Source organism: Suricata suricatta, chromosome 2 (genome assembly GCF_006229205.1).
Source record: "Suricata suricatta isolate VVHF042 chromosome 2, meerkat_22Aug2017_6uvM2_HiC, whole genome shotgun sequence".
NCBI lineage: Eukaryota > Metazoa > Chordata > Mammalia > Carnivora > Herpestidae > Suricata > Suricata suricatta.
In genome coordinates this window covers 46,648,906-46,673,423 of record NC_043701.1, presented here as the reverse complement: position 1 = coordinate 46,673,423, position 24,518 = coordinate 46,648,906, and the positions used below count along the sequence as shown (strand labels likewise).

At 39.9% G+C, this 24,518-nt stretch overlaps 1 protein-coding gene across 1 annotated transcript in view; it reads left to right on the top strand.

Moving 5' to 3' along the window:
* The window catches only part of CREB5 (cAMP responsive element binding protein 5), a 392,449-nt gene that overhangs the window by 208,708 nt on the left and 159,223 nt on the right, over positions 1-24,518 (top strand). The window lies entirely within an intron of this gene.

Below are 24,518 nucleotides of genomic sequence, written 5' to 3'. Positions count from 1 at the left end.
AGTTCAGGCATCAGCTTTTTTTCTTTTTTTTATGTGAGGTCATGGTTGAGAAACACTGGGCTAAATTAATCTTTTGGCTTAAATCTGAATACCAAGACCTTGAAAGGTCTTGGCTCAGAAATACATAAAATTCATGTAAATGGCCAATTGTAATTCCCATGACCTGTCTCTTGAAATATGAAAAGTGTTTTTTTTTTCCTATATAGTTCTGGTCATCCCCAGATTAAAAAGAAAGAATGAAGTTCAAGACACCTTTCAAGTGTTCCCCAGACCTTCTCTGGCCACAGCCTTTCACCAACACAGGTCAGTGTTTGGTGGCTGAGCTGTTCCGGCTCATCTTCAGCCTGAGACACACCAGGGCAGTCACCAGATGTCATTTTCACAACAATGCCTTCTTCATATTGGATGTTTAAGAAATCAAAATTTGTATGTGGCTTCACATAAAATGCAGGGGCTACTGTTACTGAGTGTCTGTAGATGAGTCTAGTTTCTTATCTGTAAAGTAGATATACTGACACTTTCCTTCCAGAATTATTTGACTAATTAAATGCTCTAAGTGAAAACTCCTGATCTACCTGCTACCACGTAGCAGTAATTCCTTTCTTTCTTCTTCTCCACAATGATGTAGAAACTCCCCAGTTCAGAGGAGGGAATTTCTCTCATTCAAACTATCACTACTGTGGTCTTGGCCAACATCATCAACTCATCTTATGGGGTGCTGGTGAGGAATGGTTCTGATCTATCTCATCTGTAAGACCCCAAATAGAGAGAGCCATCAGGGGAGTTGTGGTTGTGGTCTGAGCTTACCACGCATATGAAAAGACTGTGCAGGTTTCCTGAATTTACTTCTGTTTATTTACTGAAACCTGTTACTGCCAAGGCTGCCACAGCAACCCGCTGTGCCTGCTCATTGTCCTCCTGTCTGGTCACCCCACATAGTTCTGATTTGCCCCAGCAGGCTTAGCATCTGTCAATCTACTTTGCCCTCAAAACCTTCCAGAAGATGTTTCGGTAACCACAGGAAATAAACAGCCTCCTCTGGAACCCAGGGTACATGGCCAGGAAATCAAGGAGTAAGAGAAGGAGGAGACAACTAATAGAGACAGAATTGGACAGAGGAAATTTGAATTCAGGGAACACTGTGTCCTGCAGGAAGATGGCTAGGTAGCATGAAAATCAGAGGACATGGTGGTCAAGTGATAGACTCATGAGTCAGACGGTAGCACCTGAGAAATTAGAGATGATATGGTGCATACTAGTGCTTTCAATATACTATTTCTCTGACTTTTCTAGGAAAATTCTTTTAGACATTTCCTCTGCTGTGTTCATTCATTCAGCAAACATTCACCAAGTACCTGTCATTGGCCAAGCACTCTAAAAGTTGGGAAACAAGGACAGCCCTGACTCATGGAATACAGTCTGGTGGGAAACACCAGATCATAAAAACAGGCATTGAACATTGATAGAGTTAACTACATTAAAAACAATCAAATTTAAACAACAACAACCATAAGGCAAACTTCCAATACCTCTTCTCCCTCATGTGCTGCTTTTCCTATCCAGCTAGTAGATAGTGGGCAAGATCCCAGACTTCTAAATCATACTATCTGTTTAAACAGCGGGTCCACCACTTACAACTGTGTGATCTTGGGCTCAGTGATACTTCAGTTTACTTCTCTGAAAATCGACATAATAAAAATACTTGTTTACAGCATGTTAGTCTAAGTTGAGACTGAGAAATTGATAAAGGGGATTAAATGAGATAATATATGCAAAATCCTTAGAAAAGTATTTAGCACAGCGTAAGCACTCAACAAAGGTTCGATTACTGGTATTAATCCACTGAAGTATGTGAAGAAAAGGGGTGAGGATGGACACATAGAGGAAGTCCCTGTAGGGAAGTCCAAATGACTAATTTATTGCCCCATCCTCCTCCTTTCACCTCCGCCCTTCCCTTGGAGAGTTGTTCTGGAATCACGGACTCAGTGTACAGGTCAGCCAAGCTGTTCAGCTGCTGCTGGTTCCTGAACTCTTTTTTTCTGGCTTCTGTAGACAGAGCAGAGAGGCTCTGGGGCAGCCGACAAACATCTCTGTATCACAGCTGACCAGGCAGCAAGCAAGCGAGGAGTTTCCTTGCTCCAGAGGATAGTAGGACCCCCACACCCCACCCCAGGGCTTAAGGGTCTGTGCTGCTTTAAGAAACTTCATTGGCCTTCTAGAGTTAGGAAGGGCCCCTTAAACATCAGGCCATAACATCCTTCTTCTTAGATAACCTCTGCTTAAGGGTCACAGGTCTTCTCAAAGTTTTGACCCTCTTTGATTCAGATATTCTGAATAGTGTTCTCAGCTTTGTTTAAGGGATGGTCTATTAATTGCAAAAGCTAGTTTTTGTTTATCAGAGATATCATTAACATGTAAAGGCTCTTTGCTATGTTGAGCTTCCACTATTAGTCAGAGAAGCTTCAGTATTGATTATGCATCTGTAGAACTTTTGACCAGTGATGGACCAAGGAACATAGATTTGGAAGGATGGACTTCTGTGATGCATTTAGAAAACATGGACTCCCAAGGTTGGAAGGAACCACAAAGGTCTTATACCCAAGGCCAACCTTCCTATCCTTCCTTCCAAACAGCCCTGACCTGTGGCTGCCCAGTTTCTGGCCAGGCCATTCTGTGATACTCTGTGCTCATTGGCTCCTTTAGCATCCTGGACCTGTAATGGCCACTGAGATAGCTTTAATTATTACAAAGTACTACTTCTGTGGAGCCAATTACAGGCATATTTCAGAGATTTTGTGGATTTGGTTCCAGACCACAGCAGTAAAGCGTATCACAATGAAGTGAGTCAAGTGAAGTTTTTGATTTCCCAGTGCATATAAAAGTTATGTTTACACTATACTATAGTCTATTAAGTGTGCAATAGCATTATGTCTAAAAAAATGATATACCTTAATTTAAAAAATTCTTTATTGTTAGGAAATGCTAACCATCATCTAAGCCTTCAGCAAGTCGTGATCACTGATCTCAGATCACCATGGCAAGTATAGTAATAATGAAAATATTTAAAACATTGTGAGAATTACCAAAATGTGACAGAGAGACATGAAAAGAGCAAATGCTATTGGAAAAATTGTGCCGATGGATTTGTTCAATACAGAGTTGCCACAAACCTTCAATTTGTAAGAAACACAATATCCACAAAGTACAATACAATGAAGCCTGCTGTATTTTTTTTTTCTGGGATTTCTACCCATAGAACTGAGTTTCACTTGTTTGACCTAACACTAAGCCCGTTTATCCCTTTCCCCAATTGATAGCTATCTTCTTTCTCTTGAACTTTTTTTTTCAGACTAAACAACCCAGTTTGATATATTTTAAAAATTTGCCATGATTCCATAGTACCAACTAATCTGTGAAAATAACAAATATTGTTCCGTTCTATTTCCAACTGATTAATTTCTTATTCCTAATAGCAACTTCAGAAACAATGAGAAACTACCTTTTGGTCTACTCTGTTTGAAAATCTTATTCTCCAATCTGTGTTTTTTGCAAAACCAAGAATACTTGAAACCAAGTGCTGAAAAAACATGTGTTTTTCATTTTCACCTGACATATTGCATCTTAAGGCATCATGCTGGGTGTGCAGCAGCTGAAAAAGTTTTTAAAAATGTAACGGCTCGAAACTATAGTGATACAGGGACATATGGTAAAGCAAAATGGTCAATGCATAAAGCAGTTAGTTTTATGGCTTGAGGATTGTAATCATTCTGATTAAATACATTACTATATAAAAGGACAATAGCATGGTTAAGAGTCTTAAAAAATTACCCATCCATTTTCTACCATTTTTACCTTAAGCCACCACCCTGCTAGCTAAGAGATTGACTTTTTACACACAGAAGAGATATGTCTATAGGTTCCACCAGTATTGATTCAGCATTTATTAAGTACTTCCTTTGTATTCCAAGCAGAGTCTATATGTGGTATCAACAATGTGGGGTATGTATGACTATCTTCCCCAAGTTACAGTAGAGGAAACGAGGCACATGAATAGTGGACATGAATGACTCACCCAAAGTTACACAGCTAGTAAGTGATCTCCCTGCGGTTAGAACCAGAGATCTAATTGCAAGGTGCATGGTCTCTAATGCCACCTGAGACTGAACAGTGGGACTTGGAGATGTATGGAAAACTTTCATCCCTGAGCTGCTGAGTGTATCTTGGTCAGGACTGTTGGCTCCTGTCTGTCGTAAGGATATTTGCATTCTGGCTCCAAAGGATTATCTGCTTTAATATGCTTCTAAACATTCTGCACTCCAGTTCTAATGTGTGGGGATTTTCCCTGTGCATCCAAAGCAATTCTCTAACACCAGTGGGGTGTCCTACAAATCAGCTCAATGCTGATACTGCCTACCCGGAGGCAGTACCAGAGTCCACAGGTTAAGGGCTCAGCCCCACAAGACTGCCCCATCCCGGCCACTTCAGACCCCAGTTGCAAGTCCAGATTGTCACCCATGCTTCGAAATGACCATCTATAGTTTGGGGGTTCCAATGACCCCCTCCTTGGATTTGATTAGTTTGCTAGAGCAGGTCACAGAACTCAGAGATACATTTTGCTTACTAGACCACCAGTTTATTATAAAAGGATATATCTCAGGAATGGACAGATGGCCAGGGTGCCCAGGGCAAGGGGTGGGGAGAAGTCCATGCCCCTCTCCAGGTATGCCACTTATCCAGAATCTCCATGTGATCACCAACCTGGAAGCATTCTGAAATTCATCCTTTTAGGGTTTTATGGAGGCTTCAATACATAAGCTTTGCTGATGAAATCATTAGCTGTTGGCGACTGATTCAACCTCCAGCCCCTTCTCCTCTCTGAAAGTCAGGGAGTGGAAGTGAAAGTTCCAACCCTCTACTGACAATGTTAGTTCTCTGGGCAGCCAGGCCCATCTGGAGGTGGAGTTCAAAAGCCACCTAATTAACCCAATAAAAGGCATCTTAGGCAATTCCAAGGGTTTTAGGAGCTCTGTGCCAGCAACGAGGAGGAAGACCAAATATATATTTATTATAAGTCTCAATATCGCAGCCTCTCATTCAGATACCAAGAAGCCTTATGGTGTTTTTTTTAGTGCTCTTGACAGTCATTTGTGAGTGGCTTTCTGTATGATGTATGGCAGAAAGAGCCCTAAAACCAAAAGTCAGAAGCCCTGAGTTAGAGTCTCAGCTCCACCAGGTATGAGCTATGTGACCCTGGAGGTAGGTACTCAATCCTTTGGGATTCAGTTTCTTCATTTGTAAAAATGTCCACTTCTTAGGTTTGTGGTATAGATTCTCATATTCAAAAAATATTGAGCATCTCTCATGTGCCAAGCTTTTGGTAAAGCTTTGGGTATGTGATGGTAAATCAAATAGACATAAGCGCTACCTTTTGTAGAGCCTGCAGTCAAGGGAGGAATCCAGACAAAAAGAATTAAGCAAACACATGCATAATTACACATTTGGTTAAGAGTTCCAAAGGAAATGAAAGATTCCGGCATTGGGAGATTGAGTGGGTGGGATCACCTTTGAAATAAGGTGGCTGGGGAAGGTTCTCTGAGGAGGATGTGTCCAGAAAGTGAGGAGGCCATGTGCTGAGGGGAGAGCCAGGAGAATTGCAGGCCTAGGAATGGCATTTTTAAGGACTCTGAGCTGGGAAAAAGGATTAAAATAAAATTGGTCATATATGTGTATAAGGATCCTTTGTAAACGAAAATAGACCAAACACATAGAAAAGAACTTCTGTTACAAAGGAAAGATAGCAGTGGGCACTTGCAAAATATAGCTGGGACCATGTTCTTCCCATAAGAGTCAAGACTAACATTCCAACCCAGTGAAGTTTGTTCCATTTCCACAAGATAACAGTCTTTATCCCCCCACACCAAAATTTCAGGTGCCTGGACTGAACAAACACAAGCAGTAATGTTTTCCTTGATTTCCATCATCTACTAAGGAGCAGAACTTCCTCTCTCTCTCACTTTTCCATTTCCTCCACCTCCTGTCCTTGCAGATTGGGCAACAATTTCTAAAAATTTCCTGCAGTTGACTGATGACAGGACATGGGTGTCTGGAGTCTGGACTGCCTGAGTGGAGCAGGATGAAATGGAGGACAAGGAGCAGTGAAGGTCCCTCTCTATTCTTTGCTCTCTGTCTCTTGTTGGTGCCTTCATTTGGGGTGACTGTCAGTAGGACTGAACGCCTGCTTTTCTTTTCAGATGTGTTTGTCTTTTAAATGTTCTGTTCACTGCCCTTAAATATATCTGTGGTATGTAAAGGACATTGGTAATGCCAGACCAGGAAGCACCTACTATAATGGGTCCTTAAGGGAATGGAGAATATCATGACCTGATTCTTGTTAGTCTCTCTTTTTTTAATGTTTATTTATTTTTAGAGAGAAAGAGAGAGTCAGAGAAGGAGAGAGAGAAAGAGAGAATCCCAAGTGGGTTCCGTGCTATCAGCACAGAGCCCAACACAGGGCTCTATCTCACAAAACATGAGAATATGACCTAAGCTGAAGTCAAGAATTAGATGCTTAACTGACTGAGCCACCCAGGCATCTCTGGTTAGTGTTTCTCACACGGGACAGGTGGCTGAGGTCTTAGCAATAGTGCTGTGAAGAGGGGATATTCTGCCTTCCCACTTGAAGGTTAGCCAGCCTCTGACTCCAGTCAGCCTCTATGACATCATCGACTGGCATTTTCTTCATAGCATCCATCACTCTCTGAAATAATGTTGTATACCCATTTATTTTGTTTATTATCTACTTCCCACAATACAGAGTAAGCATCATAAGGTCAAGGTGATCATCTATCCTGTTTACCCTGTGTCCCTAGTGTTTAGAATAGTATCTATCATATAATGGGTACTCCATGCCTAAATGATGAATGTGGCAAAAGATAAAATTATAATAATGAGAGCTAATACTTCTATACCTCTCATCAGGTTCTAGGCACTTCTCCAAGCACTTTAAAGATATTAATTCATTTAATCTTTATGATAAACACACAGGGTAGACATTATTATTATTATTCCCATTTGAAGATGGATAAATTAAGTCACAGAGAAGTAAGGTAGTTCATTCAAGGTCACACAACTAATAAGCCCTAAAACTAGGATTCAAACTCTGACCATCTGGCTCTAGAACCAGCACTTTTACCCACCACACTGACATTCTATTGAACATGTTGCTATTTCAAAGGAAATATTGATGATACTAAAATGAAACAAGCAAAACTCTTTTACAACAAAATTATTTCTTACAAATGAGAAATTTGATTAGCTTAACTAAAGGAAGATTCAGTCACATGTACATGCCTTTATGCATGTGTGTGGAAAGAGAAGAAATGTAGAAAATTCAGCACTGTGAATATTCTTTTAGCTTTACCTCCTAGGTTATCAGGCGTGGCTTTTCCTTCTGTCTACATCCACATCCAGAAAAATACTTTTGGGAACATTTGGAGAGAAGATAAAGAAAGCATCCCTTCTGTCAACAAATACCATTTCTACCCTGTGCAAGGTGCTCACAGGTGGTTAAGGCCAGGCAGAGAATGATGAATCTGAAACTTAACTAGTGTCCTTTTAGTTTTTTTAATGTTTATTTATTTTTGAGAGAAAGAGTGTGAGTGGAGGACGGGCAGAGAGAGAGGGAGACAGATTCTGAAGCAGGCTCCAGGCTCTGAGCTGTCATCACCGAGCCTAACGCGGGCCTCGAGCTCACAAACCGAGACCATGACCTGAGCCAGAGTCAGATGCTCAACTGACTGAGCCACCCAGGTGCCCCACTGGTGTCCTTTTAATTTGCTGGCCATTTTGTGTATGGATCTAACAGTGAGGGCCGCAATGGTGGGGGGTTATGGCAGAGTGAGCAGGGAAGGTGGATTATGAATGTGTGGGCTTTGTGAGCTTGTCCAAAGAAATAAATATAGAGACAGTGGCCCTGAGTCTCATGTTGGGTCCCCTTGGTCCTGCGTCTTCATATCTAAAAGATAATAATCTAGCCTGTCTCCAGTTATTGGACAGCACAAATTCTGTGCTGCCTATAAAATGAGACCAAATCTCTAAATCACTGTTATCTGAAGCCAGGAGTCTGGCTCTTAAACAAAAGGGTGTAAAGAAAATCGATGAGTCTGAAATCTTAGCCTGCCTTCTTGGCTATCTGATCAGTCAAGATTCCCAGAATAAAAAGTAAAATGAAGGTAATTGATAACAATTTTGAGCCTCATCTATTTCTCGGAGTTTTATAAGTGTGATCTTGGTGTTTCCCATTATAGCCGTATAACATGGCAGACGCATTTCTGCACGCATTTCATCTGAGCTTTAATCTACCCATCCAGCCTGTCTCTGAACAGCGACTGGCAGCTCTTGGCTCCAGAAGGAGCTTCTTTTTAAAAAACTGTTTTCACCCAAAGCTTTCATCATGTCATTTGCCTTTCAGACCAGTGGAACCGATAAATGCACACTCATGAATTAAAGTAAACTGATATTTGATAGCGAGAAGGGCAACCGTGCTTACATCTCCTCATGCTTGCCTCTCTCCTTAAGGAAGAATATTCTAAAGTATATATTGTTACATCACTTTGACATTTTTTCTTTAAGAATTATTATGAGCTCTGCTTCGGGAAAGTCCATTTTCATCCACTGCTTGAAAACCTTAAATGGCCTGACTTCTGGGGACCTTGCAAGCCCTATGTATCTTGCCTTCTTGCCTCAGTTGTCAACCAGGTTCTTCTCAGTGATTCAGGCCTGGCACTTCCATTTTGTGGTTCTTCTCTCTTTTTTTCCACAAACTCAAATCCCGCTACTCCTCCTTCAAGCTCTGCCTTACCACCCCTTCCCTGGTCTCCTAATTGGTCTCTCATACCTTACCTCAACAATCCTGCAGCTAGAGTTACTTTTCTCAAATGCACGGTGGATCACATGATGCTTCTTAGCTTAGAATATCACCAGCTGCAGTGGTGCCCTATAACATTCACTCGTGCAGGTTTCCATCCCAGAAACAGTTCCTGAGAGGCTATCATTTGGTAGGCACCATATGAGGGACTTCCTATGTAGAGGTTGATAGAATAGTTTGCTTTCAAGGAACATATAGACATGTGAGGAAGATTGATAATAAACAAGTATAAAGTGTGTGTGTGTGTGTGTGTGTGTATATAATTAAAATTTGTGATGGCTGCCAGTATGAAGGAAACAGAGTGGTAAAATAGAGACTAATAGAATAGAGTAAGGGAGGAAGGAGAGAAAGGTGATTTCGATGGGTTAGGTAGGAAACACTTACCTGAAATGTGACATTACGCATAAGACCCAAGGACAAGAAAGAGCTGGCTATGTGAAGACACAGAGGGAAAGAATTCGCACAGAAAGTACAATAGGATGCAGGGAAGAATTTGCATTGTTCAGTCTGTGAATTAAAGATGTTCCTACAGATAATACCTGAGTCCTTCTAGTTACACAAATCAATCAGTTAAGAACTTATGTTTAAATTTTTTTTAATGTTTATTTATTTTTGAGAGAGAGAGAAAGTGACAGAGTGTGAATGGGTAAGGGGCAGAGAGAGGAGGACACAGAATCCAAAACAGGCTCCAGGCTCTGAGCTGTCAGCACAGAGCCTGACACAGGGCTCAAACTTGTGAACCACAGGGTCATGACCTGAGCTAATGTCAGACCCTTAACAGACTGAGCCACCCAGATGCCCCAAGAACTTATGTTTAAATGTAAAGCATTGGGTGATTTACAGTTTTCATTTTTAATTTTACCATATCACTGTAATTTTCCACCAACACCTGGTGAATAGTTTGGCCAGAGAAGATTAACAGATACTAAGTTTGGAAATGAAAAGGAATTCCGACAGCTCAGTGTTTGAAACTGCATAGTTTTATCAATTGCAGATTGGCATATCTCTTTTTCTAACTTAATATGTGTCTCTTGGAATCTTCATTATTAGCCTTATTAGCCACAGGATCTCTTTCCCTGCCAGAACATTGTAAACCTTGATTTACAACATTTAATGAATGGTCTTTCCTGGATTTTCCCAATGTTTATCAAATGTCTGGGCTTGTGACTGCTGGATGCTGGGTTTTTATGAGGTCTGTCAGCAAAGACATGGGTTAAAAACCTACTATATGTATCACTGTAGTGTTGGTCAAGAATATCTTGGCCCAGGCTTCATTCAACTTACTGTCTTAAAGAAAGAAGTCAAGCATATACCGAGTCTCCACAGAGATGCTGCAGGTTTGGTTTCAGACCACTGCCATCAAGTGAGTCAGAGGCATGTTTTGGTTTCTGAGTGCATATAGAAATTATGTTTATGGCTGCTTTAAACTCTTGGAGACCAGCAAGTTTCTTAAACCTTTGCTTTTGCTTATTTAATTTTGAATAAAAGCTAAATTCTTAAAAAAAAAAGGAGTTATATTTACACTATACTGTAGTCTATTAAGAGTTCAATGTCATTATGTCTAAAAAAAAACCAATGTGCATTCTTTAACTTAAAAATACTTTATTGCTAAAAGAAGTTGACCATTATCTGAGCTTTCAGGGAGCTGTAATCACTCATCACAGGCCACCATAACAAATATGATAATGATGAAAAAGCTTAAATATTGCAAGAAGTACCAAAAATGTGACAGAGACAAGAAGTAAGCAAATACTATTAGAAAAATGACGGCAGTGGACCTGTCTTTGACCTGACCTGCAAGGTTGCCTCAAACCTTCAATTTGTAAAAATGTACTATCTGTGAAGTACAGTAAAGTGAAACACAATTAAACCAGGTATGCCTGGATGTGTCACAGAACTGGTTGCTATTAGGGTGAGTATATTCTTTCTTAATCTTCAGTTAGAAAGAATACAGCAATGGACTTGGTCTTATTACAACTTGTATTAATACACTCCACACAGCCTTCTGATATTAGTTCATTTTATATATGAATAACCTAAGACTGATGATCTACGAATGATTTTCAACTCTGATAGCAAATCAGACAACAAAACTCGAACATTTTGTCTCCTCTGAAGAAGAGGTTAGATCATAAGTAAAGAATATTTTGTGTGCTCCTTCCTAAATTCCAAAGAAGTGAAATGTCTATATCCATCTTTTTTGCTATGTATTGCATGAGAGGGAAAGTAGCACATCTACTGATCTGAAATACATTTTGAAAAAATTTTTGAATGGACTGCATTGAGCTGGGAATATGTAATGCCTACCTCCAGCCCAGTAGCCTTCATGCTATGCTTCATGAATGCCGCATAGCATCTGTTCCTCTAGACCAATTGAATAATGGCTCCACGTAATGATTCCAGTTACCTCTCGTACTCAGTCAGGGTCTCTTAAGTTTCTTTACATTGGTCTTACCAATTTCTGTTTGGCCTTTAGCGTTTTCTAGAATATGTCCAATATTCTGATACAAGCAGGGGTCTCTTCTTTAAATAAATCAGAATATATGAGGTGCCTGGGTGGCTTAGTTGGTTAAACACCCTACTCTTGATTTCGGCTCAGGTTATGATTTCACGGTTCAGGAGTTCAAGTCCTGCATCTGGCTCTGTACTCAGTGCAGAGCCTGCTTGGGATTCTCTCTCTCTTCCTCTCTCTCTCTTTCTGGCCTCCCCCCTTCAAAATAAATAAAATTAAAAACCAAAAACAAAATCAAATCAGAATATAACCAAACAAAAATTCCTTAAAAAATGGGCTATATTAAAATGTCAACAGACACTTTGCTCTAGAGAAGAGTAAGCATTTTTTGTAGGTTTCATTTTTGTGTCTGAAGAGATATGAACTAAGAAACAGAAAAAAGGATTTTCTAATATAAAAACAAAAGGGGGGACAAAACATAAAAGAGACTCTTTAATACAGAGAACATACTGAGGCTTGCTGGAAGGGTTGTGGGTGGGGGGATAGGCTAAATGGGCAAGGGACATTAAGGAAGACATTTGTTGGGGTGAGAACTGGGTGTTATTCATAGGGGATGAATCACTGGAATCTACTCCTGAAATCATTATTGCACTAGATGCTAACTAACTTGGATGTAAATTAAAAAATAAATTAATTTAAAAAAGAAAAAATAACACATATTAAAAAAAGAAATATGGATTTTTGTGGTATTATGTTTTACCTCAACTATACATTTTTTATTTCTAAAAATGAGAAATGAACATATATACAAATTTAATAAAAGGAATCCATATTCCAGTGTTTCACAGTGTGTGGGCGGATTGAAAACAAAGCATCCATCATTCTTTGCTGCTGGCTTCTCACTGGAAGTCGAGTAATGCAAGGTGGTCATTGAACATGGGCCCAGGACCACACTATGCCTTATCTGATGTTCATCCAAAGCTAACAGGGAATCTCAATGTCCTGTCTTATCTGCTGTGTAGGAGAACCCAGTTCTCCACTGTTTGAACCCGACAGGCAAGAGGTTGTTAAGAATGGAGTTCCTTTGCTGTTTAAAAGCATTTCCCCCTGAGACCAGCAGCCGTACTGTGGAATCACAATAGACACCTCTCAATCCTGACAGAGACTACAGGAATTCACAACTGGCCAAGTTTGTGGTCTTCTGTGCACCCACCGCTGCAAAAACTTGAGAGCAGGCATGCACATGCACACACACCAATCAGTTGGATATAAAAGATAAATAGAATCCTTCTTTATTTCATACTTTTCTCCACTCTGGATAAAACTTGGGCCCCACAGTCTCAGGTCGGGGATGAATTTGTTTGGAAATGTTAACCTCCGTGATTACCTGGGCTAGAGCCCCATAAGTAAGCTAGCGCAATTCTCTGTTGTGTCTCTGCAGCCCCCAAAGGGGAAGTTCTAAACAGAGCCTAATGCTACTCTCCACCCAGGCTGCTCACACCAAACAAATGGGTTGGCAACCTTCACAGAGCCAACACTGCTTAGAAATTTCCATTTTTACCACATGAACTCAATGACAAAGCCTGCGGGGCATTTTGACTTTGGTCACATCTGGACTGAAAGAATGCCAAAAGCGTGGTGATATTAGTGAAAAGCTTACCAAACATCTTTCAAAACAACAATAAGGCAGAAACCACAATGTCAACAACTACCCCAAACTACAGATATTTGGCTTTTCATTTTACCATTTGGGGGAAAATGCTCTTTTTATGTTTTTTTCTATCCAATAACTATTTTAACAAAACTGGATTAAGAGAAATTAGACTAGGAGCATTTTTTAATTTTATGGTGACCATAAGGAAGAACTATGGAATTAACTTTCATATAATAAGCTCCATAATTTTTTTAAATTTTATTTTTTTAATGTTTTATTTATTTGTGTGTGTGTGTGTGTGTGTGTGTGAGAGAGAGAGAGAGAGAGAGAGAGAGAGTGAGTATGAGCAGGGGAGGGTCAGAGAGAGAGGGAGACACAGAATCCAAAGACAGGCTCCAAACTCTGAGCTGTCAGCACAGAGCCCAATGTGGGCCTCAAACCCACGAACCACGAGATCATGATGTGAGCCAAAGCTGGACGCTCAACTGACCGAGCCACCCAGGTGCCCCGATAAGCTCCATAATTAAAAGACATTACAAAATAAATATGAGCTGGCCATGTGCTGGAAGAAAATGAGCCTTGAAATTGGGACTGCAACAGGACAGCATTTTAAAATTATATACCTCCTGTAAATGCATGAAACTCATGTCTCTTTTTCTTCAAGCTGATAATTCTTAAGGTCCTCTGCAAAGCAAGACCCCTCTCCCCAGGGTACTGAGGGAAAATTGTGTCCACACCTTCAGTTCATTGGTCATTGATAGCCCTGAGAAGGAGTTTTAATATCTTCTTCTGTTTTCTCTCAGAGACTCATTGGCAATGCTTTAAAATCAAGTCTTATTTTCAAACACATTTCACTGCTTGTCCCAATTCTAAATCTTCAGCACAGCGGGGGTTCCTTTCAGAATGTTGTCTTTCTCCAAATGGTTGATGTGTGTCATCCCAAAAAGCATCTCTTTCACCTCCACATCAAGTCTGGGGCTGAAATTTCGTTATTAGAGAAAGTTCATTCTGATCTGTAAGAATCCCTAGTAGAAATGCAGTGTTTGTTACCTGGTTGCTGACAACCTCAGGTCAATGTTAATTAGTATCCTGGAGGAGATGATTTGTCCTGGGTGATTTCCATAGAGCCCAGCACCTGATGGTGAAGAAGTTCTGTGGGAACAATCCAGAAGCTGGGTGTGAAGGACCATGACAACTCATCCCATCAGGTGATGGTGAGAGGGACCATCCTTGGACTATGGAAGATGGGTCTAAAATTTCAAAGAAGAAAGCATGGAATCAAGAAATATTGGACCCAGACAGTCCTCTTGGATTGTCCTTTTGTCCAGATAAAGAAACTGAGACTAAAGGAGTTTAGTGATTTTCTAGAATCCACATAGCAAATTTGCGGTAGCCTGGACCAGCACATGGGCCTCTCAATTTCCAAACCACCTCTTTCCATTCTATCAGCAGGGACTTGTCCTCCAGCGTGTCCAGGGTAAAGGAGTAGCGACATTTATTTCTGGGGGGAAAAACATACTTGGGGTCTCCCCCCATTTCTAGCTACATTGTTTTCTCTAGGAGAAACGAAATGGTGAATTAGACTAACATAAGAAAAGATTTTATAAATCCTGCTTAGCAAGGAGTATTGTCATGTTCTTGTTTTGTCCCAGATAAAATAGCCTAAGTCCTTCAGGATTTCTCTCTTCTTACTTTTCCCTTCTCTGACCTCCACTCCCTATCTCATTAGTTTTTATGGATGGATCATGGGAAGCAGAAATGCACACACAGCAAACACATCTGCCTATTGGGTAAAAGGAAAAGCGTGTGTGTGCATGTGTGTGTGTGTGTGTGTGTGTGTGTGTGTGTTCGTGTGTGCGCATGCCATAATGTGAAGCAAGTTCAAGAAGAGCACCAAAATTAATGAGTTCTCCCACAAATAGCTGGGTGTGAGATGGCCTTTATTCAACCCAGCAATTGTGCTGGAACCCCAAATTAGAGTCTTCATTGTTCTTTGTTGCCTTTGTTTTAAGCTCGACACCAACATTTTTTTTTGGCTATAAAAAATTAAATCTGAAAACAATAAGTCTTGTTCATTGACATAAACCGGCTGTCGGTTCCTTGTGGGACCTAGGCTGATAAAAACCAGGGAAAAACTATTTTATTTGCAATGTAAAGAATTTTAGCCTGTGGAGATTTTTCAGTTCAACAGCAGTAAAGGTAGGGACAGCAACCAAATAAGCTGTTAAAATCTGTATTCCCCGCCCTCACCCTTCTCTCAGTCCCAAGAGACATAATTAAAACTCTGGAAAGTGAGAAGCTGTTACTAACACTAACATAACTATTTAGTGCAACAGAATTATGCATTTACCAACTTCATTTTTTAAAATAGTTCAAGCTGAACTTTATTTTGCTATTTCACATACAAAAGCCTTTTCTCTCCATGTAAGTGTTTTAATATGATCTGCCAATAAGCTTGTTAATATTTGTCGAAGAGTAGACATGTTGGCCCATGATGGGAAAATACTTATTAGGACCACTGTGTACCCTTCAGATATGAACTTCACTCCTTTTGCTGGAAGTGTTCTAATTGATGGCTCATAGATTAGTCTTATCCCAATTCTGTTAAGAGAGATTTGCTAGCTGACTAAACCTTCCTTTGTGAGTTTTTGCATGCAAACAGAATAGAGGTAGGAGCAGATGGAAAAGTGCATATATAATAACTAGCATTTTTGTTGAAGTGGATGAAAACAATCATGCCTTAACCTTGGCCCAGCATATACATAGATCTTATTCAACATTTGCCAGAAAAAAAAAGAAAATGGATTTTAACCCTTATTTTTCATGTTGGTGTACCACCTTTGAGGGATTGACTTCCTCCTTCTTACACACACACACACACACACACACACACACACACACACACCCTGACCTGGCTGGCTCCCAAAGTTCTAGACACTTTATGAGGAAGCCTGTTTTCTCAAGATTCAACTCTCATTTGACAGGTTCTAGAGGTTTGCAGTAGCAACTGGTTTAAACTTTTAGACTTTATGAACTTTTCCTCTCACTTAATTTATGTAATAAAGTGAATATATCTAAGAATCCAAGAGGTAACAGATCTGCCCTTGGAATCAGCTTTCCCTGGAATTTCTAAAAACACTTGCAAATCCCCAAAGGAATCTTCTAGCTAATTTTAGGGCATATTTGTCCAAGGTCACTAAAAAGGCTGGAGTGTATGGATTGAATTTCAAGGTGTTTTGTGTATTTGGGACTCCTACTTTATTCCAAAGTGACTGGAATAGAACATTTCATTCTCCATTCACTTGGAGTGCCCACCCCATTCTTATAGTGACGGTCAGCCACCCCCCACACACATACACACTCTCTCAGACACACATCCTCTTGAACCTTAATGGAATGGTAATGGCCTTAGGAAAGTTCAGTACTTTCTATATTTGTTGATCTGCAATGGGGATTTTTTAAAAAAGTATCTCTTTCCATAGGTGTTATGACCCCAGATGAAATAATACAGGTAAGGACTGGAAAGTGCCTAGCACATAGTAAGATTCAAGATGTGTCGGCTTTGACCACCACCATCATCATCACTACGTTGAGCTAGAGGCAAATGTTTACAAGAAAGCAGTCCATGTAATGCAACATACTGTCTTGGAATGAGTGTATTAGTGGTGGATATACCTTGCACACAAGCCTTGGGCTGACTGATGCCTGATCATCTTTCTTCATGCACCCCTTTTCCTCAAGCTTTCCAGAATAGCATCAGAAAAACGTGCTTATGGTTTACCAGTGAGAATTCCAGATTATTCAGCTGTGAACCCATTGGGTGGGGGGGATGGCTAGACTATCAATGAAATTGATTTCGATTATGGCAAAAATACAACTCTATCTAGAAACTTGGGCTTTTCTTCAGGCTCACAATGTTCCACACTGTGTCAAACTAGGGAACAAAGGACATTATATGCAAATGAACCTGGAGGAGGGATGGGGAGTGTGTCAAGGGATTCACAATTAGGATCCAATTTCAAATTCTATTGGCAGATATCACCGATCCTTGAAAAGAAAAGAAAAAGAAAAGCCAGGAGGATTCTAGTCCATCAATCTGCATTTAAATTATTTGCCTGTTAAGATTAAGAGTGCCTACTGATGCTCAATACTAGATTTTTTTTCAAAAACTAGTTAGATTTGCACCCCGACCAGTACTGCTTTGTACCAGTTTTTCTAGATTGCTCTCCCTGTGAATGACGACCATTGAGCACAGCATGCAAAATCCAGGGAGTGTTCACACCTATTAGAGCACAGACACATGAAGAGACGTGGGAGAAACTCTCTGGCAGACCATGGCCAACTCTTTGTTTTTAGATGGAAGATCTCCAGTGCCACTCTCAATACAGGAATAGCCAGGTCAAGTTCAGCTTCTACCCCAGTTGCTGCCCCTTTTGAATCCTATAATTGAGTTTACTCAGCCTTTAGATGAGTAATGAAGAGTAAGCCCTGGGAGGAATTGAAGCCATGGAGAGGTGGGTGGCTTTAAGAATAATTTTCTCACCTTATCCTAAAAACTGTGCATCTCTTGCTATTCTCATTACTACCATGATAAAATCCTAATTACCATTGAATCTTCATTAAGGAGAACAAGTGGCCAAAAATGTGATCTCTCTGGATGCTAGCATAAAACTATAGCAGTTCTATAGGTGATGATTTTTACCTTCTTTCTGAGGGAGGAGGAAGAGGAGTCAGGGAAGATGGCGGGAGAGAATATTTACTCCTTATGCTATGATGGTTCGGAGGTTTTCGTTTTTCTTAATGGTCAGAGGAAGAATTGAAATGGCACACAATCAGTTGGTGGTATGTACAAGGAAATAGGTTAATGTGCAAATGAGGCTGCTTCTGTTTAGAGAAAAATCTCTTTGCCAGGGAGTTAGAAAAACTTGAATCTCCCTCTTCAAGGAGAAATCTTCCCAACTTTGTTTTTCTATAAGCAATATTTCAACCCACAGAGCCCAAGAAAACTGAGAGGAAGTAGAAAAGAGAAACATCAGTCACACCTTTCTGTGGAGGCCCAATGCTGTCATCTCCTGAAATATTTTGAAGAAACCATTGGAAGTGATACATACTTTATCTATCAAAGCTATCCCCACTTGCACAGACTGGGATATGACTGTGTTAACAGTGCAAAAGGCTATCCCCTAGGTGCCTTCAGACCAGGATTATTTCATGTGTTTTGAAGAGAGATAGTGCCAGTTACCATGATAGCATTAACCAAGGATAACAGAGAACAAAGCTTTTAAACTTAGAAGAAAGGAATCTTTCAGAGAGGGAAGAATGTTTCTGACACAGAAACCCAGAGGGCAGGTTGGAAGTACACGAAGAATTTGAAATGTGTTTTCTTTAGGTTCTCCCATCTTTGTCAGTTGAAGTAACCCTTTGGCAGGGAGATTTCTTGTTTTTAATTGGGCCTCTACACTATTTATTTTGCAATTAATAGTGACCACAAATTTTCTAAAAAGCTGCCCCTGGCATAACAACAATGGCAGTAATAACAGAATCCTTTGCATCTGAATTTATTTCTTTGATAAAACTAGATTAACACAACACAGTTGCTAATAGAATGTGGAAAGAACACAGGAGGTAACATGGGGGGGTGTATCAGTAGAGGTTCTTCGTGGTCAGAAAAAAGAAAAACATATTTCTGTTACCTGAAGCAGGAAAAGGGAATCTACTCAAAGTATATTTGGTTTCCCAGAATTAGCCAGAGGCTGGAGGGGTTCAATGTTATAAATGAGGCAGACATCAGAGCAGCTACAGATAGCCTAGAAAGCTTGCAGCAGAAACAGCCTGGCCAAAATATCACTGCTGCCACCACCGGGCACTCCCCACCATCACTTCTGGACACCATCACAAACATGGCGCCAATGATCCATCTGCTCTCCCTTGACCTCACTTGCCCCATGATTGTAGGCTCAAGTGGGACATTTAGTTGACGAAGCCTACATAGCATGTTCTCCACTAAGACCTTATTCAATAGGAATTCCTCCCAAAAGAGGCAGGTAGATTGGATGCTGAATAACTCCCTAAAATGGCATTTGTTGACCATAGGTGTATGATTAAAACTACTTTGCTAATTCCTAATAGTAAACATGGGAGATGGAAGGCTTAAAAAAAAAAAAAAGCATCCTAGACTATAATTAGAGGGTGGGACATTCTAATACTAACACATTGCTCATACTCATAATTTAAAAAATAATTTTATTCTGGAGAAATAAAGAATTAAATTGGTCAGGATAATTTTTAGCTGATATAAATAAGTCAAGAAGGTTGATCATCATACCTACTGTCTTCCAACCTTTTCATCTAGATTAGCATGGTCAAGTAGCCTGATGGAAATATGGCTATCAAGCACTTGAAATACAGCTACTGCCACTGGGAAACTGAGTTTTAATTTTATTTAATTTTACTTAGTTTAAATTTGTTTCATTATTTAATTTTTCTTTTACATTTATTTATTTTTGAGAGACAGAGAGAAACAGAGCACAGGTAGGGGAAGGGGGAGGGAGAAAAGGAGACACAGAATCTAAAGCAGGCTCTAGGATCCCAGCTGTCAGCCCAGAGCCTGATGCAGGGCTCAAACTCACAAACAGCGAGATCATGACCTGAGCCCAAGCCAGACACTTAACTGACTGAGCCACCCAGGCGCCCCTACTTAGTTTAAATTTGAAAAAATGAATAGCCATAAATAGCTAGCAGATACTGTAGCTTATGAAAAATCAGTTTCATAGTATATAACTGGAAGGAATATTTAAGATTCCTATAGATCATTAAAAGTTTGTTACTTTTAATGTAAAGTATGTTGAATACAAGATGGTTAGGTTTACACCTGCTAAGAGAGGAGGATATAGAGACTATCATTGTCAGGGCTAAGATAAAAGATAATCATGATCGCAAAGAATTTATGTTGAGAAAGGACCACAGATTAGCACCAGAATGTGTGATTTCTCTTGGTAGTTTTTCATTTCAAGAGGAGACAGAAGGATGATGGGCTGTGATCTTCGAAAAGGAGTATCCAACTCCATTCACAAACAAGAACCCTGGGATGGGGACAGTGAGCAAGGCGTATTGCTGAACCACATGAAGTATAAGAGGAATAATAAGATGATAGCTTTAAAAAAGTGCTATTAAATATTTGGTTATCAAGAGTTACTAAAATATTACTTTGAGTTTCCATAATATACTTGAAGATCCTTTTATTTAAAAAGAAACAAAACAGGAAGCCTGAACTTCTCTGAAGTTTCTCTTCTTTTGCTCTTTCTAATTAGAAGTATGCCTTGAATACTTTTAATGTACCAGTAAAGTATTTGTACTTTGGGAGTCTAAACAAAACACTACCAGCAGTTCCAACCACTGGAGGAAAGGGACCGGCTTTCTGTAGGTGTGCAGAAACCCCCCAGTGATTTCCTGGAAGGCATGGATTATAAGGATGACTTCACATATGGGGCCAAAGGTGAACTATACACAAAGCAGGTGATTGAAATTCCTGTGATTCCTGGCTATCAGCAAGATTTACCCGAGAAAGGAAGCCCCCCAAAATCCTTCAAACTAAGACAGGAGTTTATAAACCAAAGCCCTTGGGCCAAGTTCAGCCTGTGTTTATCATGGCTCATAAACTAAAAATAATGTTTACTCTTTTAAATGATTGGAAAAGTTAAAAGAAGAATGACATTTAATACCATGCAAAACCTTACCTGAAATTCAAACTTCAGTATGTACAAATAAAGTTTTATTGGAATACAGCTCTGCCCAGCCATTGACATATTATCTATTGCTACAACGTAGAGGAGTCACAGTAAAGACTGAATGGCCATACTGATGGCAAAGATGCACTTTACAGAAGAAGTTTGCCAACCTCTGACACATGGCCCAGTGTGCGGGTGATCGTCTAAGCTAGCAGGGAGTATTCAACCCATTTGGAACTTTTTGACTCTGGACTGAGAAGGATAGTTTTGCCTTTTCACCACCATCCTCTCAATAAACTATAATTTTTTTGAGCAATAGACCTTGTGTTATTTTCTCTTATATCTTCTATAGTACCTTACAAATAGGAGGTAGTCAGTAGTTATTTATTGAATGAATGGGTAGATAGATAAATACAAAGATAGATAAATAGGTAGGTAGAGAGAGAGTTTTGGAACAAACTATTTACCTTTCATTATTGCTGTATATAAATATCAGAATTATAATAATCTCTATGCCATGAGCTAATTAGCCAGCTAATTACCAGAAAACAGGACAATAGCAAGAACCGTGAAGTGTAACAGAAGTTCTGCTAATTGAAAACCACTCCCTTTTAAAACGTGTTGATTAATACCTGTGTTCCACAAAATGTACAAAGCTGGTATGTAACTTTTTTTGGCTCCCATTTACACCTATTCCACAAGTTGAGTTGTGTACATACTAATTGTCTCCATTATTTGTTTATGGTGATTGCACTTGGTACTAAAATGCAAAATCCAGTGAAATACTAGAAAAATTCTATGACCAGGATAAAGTGGGGGAGGGGGGACAAGTAACATTTGTTAAATATCTTCTCTCAGCCAGATGCTGACTTGGACGTTTCACATACACCTACCTAGAAACCCAGATGCTTTGGGGCAAGGTTTTCTGTTGTGCACATTCTTCGTAAATTGTATCTACTTGCAGCCACTGAGTGGGACCATAGCCCAGCTGATCTGCTCGTTTTTTTCTGTCTTCTTAAGGAGTATTGATTGCCTTGGTCAAATCAATTGTGTGGCCATTTCCATTTACACATCATTTAGCTGCCTGAACTGATTGCTTCTGCCAGGCCACAATTACGCTGTTTCAATCATGTAGATCCAGGTTGTCTGAAATCCTCTGAGTGGAACACTGAAACATCAAAACACCAGGCTCTGAAGAATTAGCTTAGCATATTTTTTCCATAGGAAATTAATGTTAAAATTAGTAGGAAACAAATCATCAGAAGGTTATATTGTTCAGCAATCCATAGTAAATCAGAAATTTCGGGAGCACATGTTCCTTAGTAACAAAGAAAGAGACTATCCAAACAAGACTGGAAGACACCTTTGGTAGCAGATGGCTCTTTAGATCTCAAATTCAATTATCTTTTTTGAAAAAGAGAAAACAAATGGTGATTTTAATCACCTTTGATTTTTGGATGTTGGCGTATTGGACCCAAGTTTTCTGATGTGTTTACTGCATTCCGTAAAGATGGCAAGGGTCTGTGGCCTGGAAAACAAAGTACCACGCTGAATGGGAACAAAACCCCTTTTGCAGGTTATTTTCAGTGGTGGCAGTAATCCAGAGCTGGCAGTGGTGGTAAAAGGGAGAGTGGGACTATAAAGACAGCTCGTTGCTGGAGGACATGATTTTGCTTTTACCAGGTTTTTTTTTTTTTATTTAAATTTTTAATTAGTAGGAAAAGCAGGTTTGCACCTCCTGGCAATTTAACCTGTAAAACAAATATATGGCTTAACAAATATACTTTAGCCCGGGCCAGGTAAATTTTATTGAAAATCACAGTAGTGACTAGAGGCTGACTTAGAAGAATACTACTGTTGCTGTCTTTTTAGAACATGGTGCCGGCTATGCTAAAAATAACATAAAGCGCTCTAACTGCATTCTTGAGGGAAGGGGCAGATGGAGAGAAAGAGTGTTTCTCTGCATGCATTCAAAAAGTGGCCTCCAGAGATACTTTATTAATGTTGTAGCAGAGCATGTGCTGCAATATATAGAACAAGCCCTAAATGAACTTGAAACACAGGCTTAGTAAGACTTCTGGGCCTTTCTATTTCTGTTTCAACTCTTTCTGGTCCCGTTTCATCCACCAAGCACTGGGTGCCAACCTGCGCCAGACCTAACATTTTGCTTAACTTTCTTTCCTGCCATCCAAACTATTCAAGGTGCTGTTTGCGTTATGAACTCCGCAGGTTATATTTTGACCCAGAACTCATTATTTGTTTATTAAAAGTGCTACACCTAACTTCTTGTGTTTTCACTCTTCTTTTATAAGCTTACTGTTCTGTGTCATATGACAGAGAAAGCACTAGATGGAAATCATAAGAACTATCATTTCTGGTTCTGCTACTTTATATAGACATACCTCAGAGATATTAGTGGATTTGGTTCAAGACCACCACAGTGAAGTGAATATTGAAATGAACTGAGTCATGGGCACTTGGGTGGCCCAGTCAGTTAAGCATCTGACTTGATTTTGCCTCAGGGTATGATCTCTAAGTTGTGAAATCGAGCCCCATTTTGGGCTCCATGGTGAATGTGAAACCTGCTTAGGATTCTCTCCCCCTCCTCCTTCTCCTCCCTTGCTCATGCTCTTTCTTCCTCTCAATAAATAAATGAATAAATAAATGAACTTAAAGAAAAAGAAATCAAGTGAGTCAAATGAGTTTTTTGGCTTCCCCGTACATATAAAAATTATGTTTACACTATACTGTAGTCTGTTAGGTATGCAATAACATTATGTTATTTTTTAAAAAATGTACAGACCTTAATTAAAAAATATGTTTAAAAACTGCTAACAATCATCTGAGCTTTTACCAAGTTGTAATCTTTTTGCTGCTGGAGGGTCTCCCCTCAGCGTTGATGGCTGCTGACTGAAGGTTGGGTGACCGTGGCAATTTCTTACAGTAAGACAACAGTGGAGTTTGACACATTGATTGACTCTTCCTTTCATGACCGATATCTCTGTAGTGTGCAATGCTGTCTGATAGCAACTTACCCATAGTAGAACTTCTTTCAAAAGTGGAACAAATCCTCTCAAACCCTGTCAGTGCATTATCAACCGAGTTTCTGTCATATTCTAAATCTGTTGTTGTCATTTCAGTAATCTTCACAGCATCTTCACCAGGAGTAGATTCCATCTCAACAAACCACTGTTTTTGCTCCTCCGTAAGAAGCATGTCCCTATCCCTTGTGATTCCTGTATCGTGAGACTGTGGCAATTTAATCCCATCTTCAGGCCCCACACCTCATCCTAATCCTCTTGCTGTTACCACCCATCTGCAGTTACTGCCTTCACTGGAGCCTTGAACACCTCCAAGTCATACATGAGGGCTAGAATTGACTTCTTCCAAACTCCTTTTGATATTGATACCTTGACCTCTTCCCATGACTCATGAGTGTTCTTAATGGCTTCCAGAATGGTGAATCCTTTCTAGAGGTTTTCAGTTTACTCTGCCCAGATCCATTCGAGGAATCACTAACTATGGCAGGAATAGCCTTACAAAATGTATTTCTTAAATAATGAGACTTGAAATTTGAAATCACTCCTTGATCCATGGGCTACAGAATGGGTGTTGTGTTAGCAGGCATGAAAACAACATTCCTCTCATTGTCCATCTCTGTCAGAGCTCTTGGGTGACCAGATGCACTGTTAATGAGTAGTAATATTTTGAAAGGAACCTTTTTATCTGAGCAGATCTCAACAGTGGGCTTAAAACATT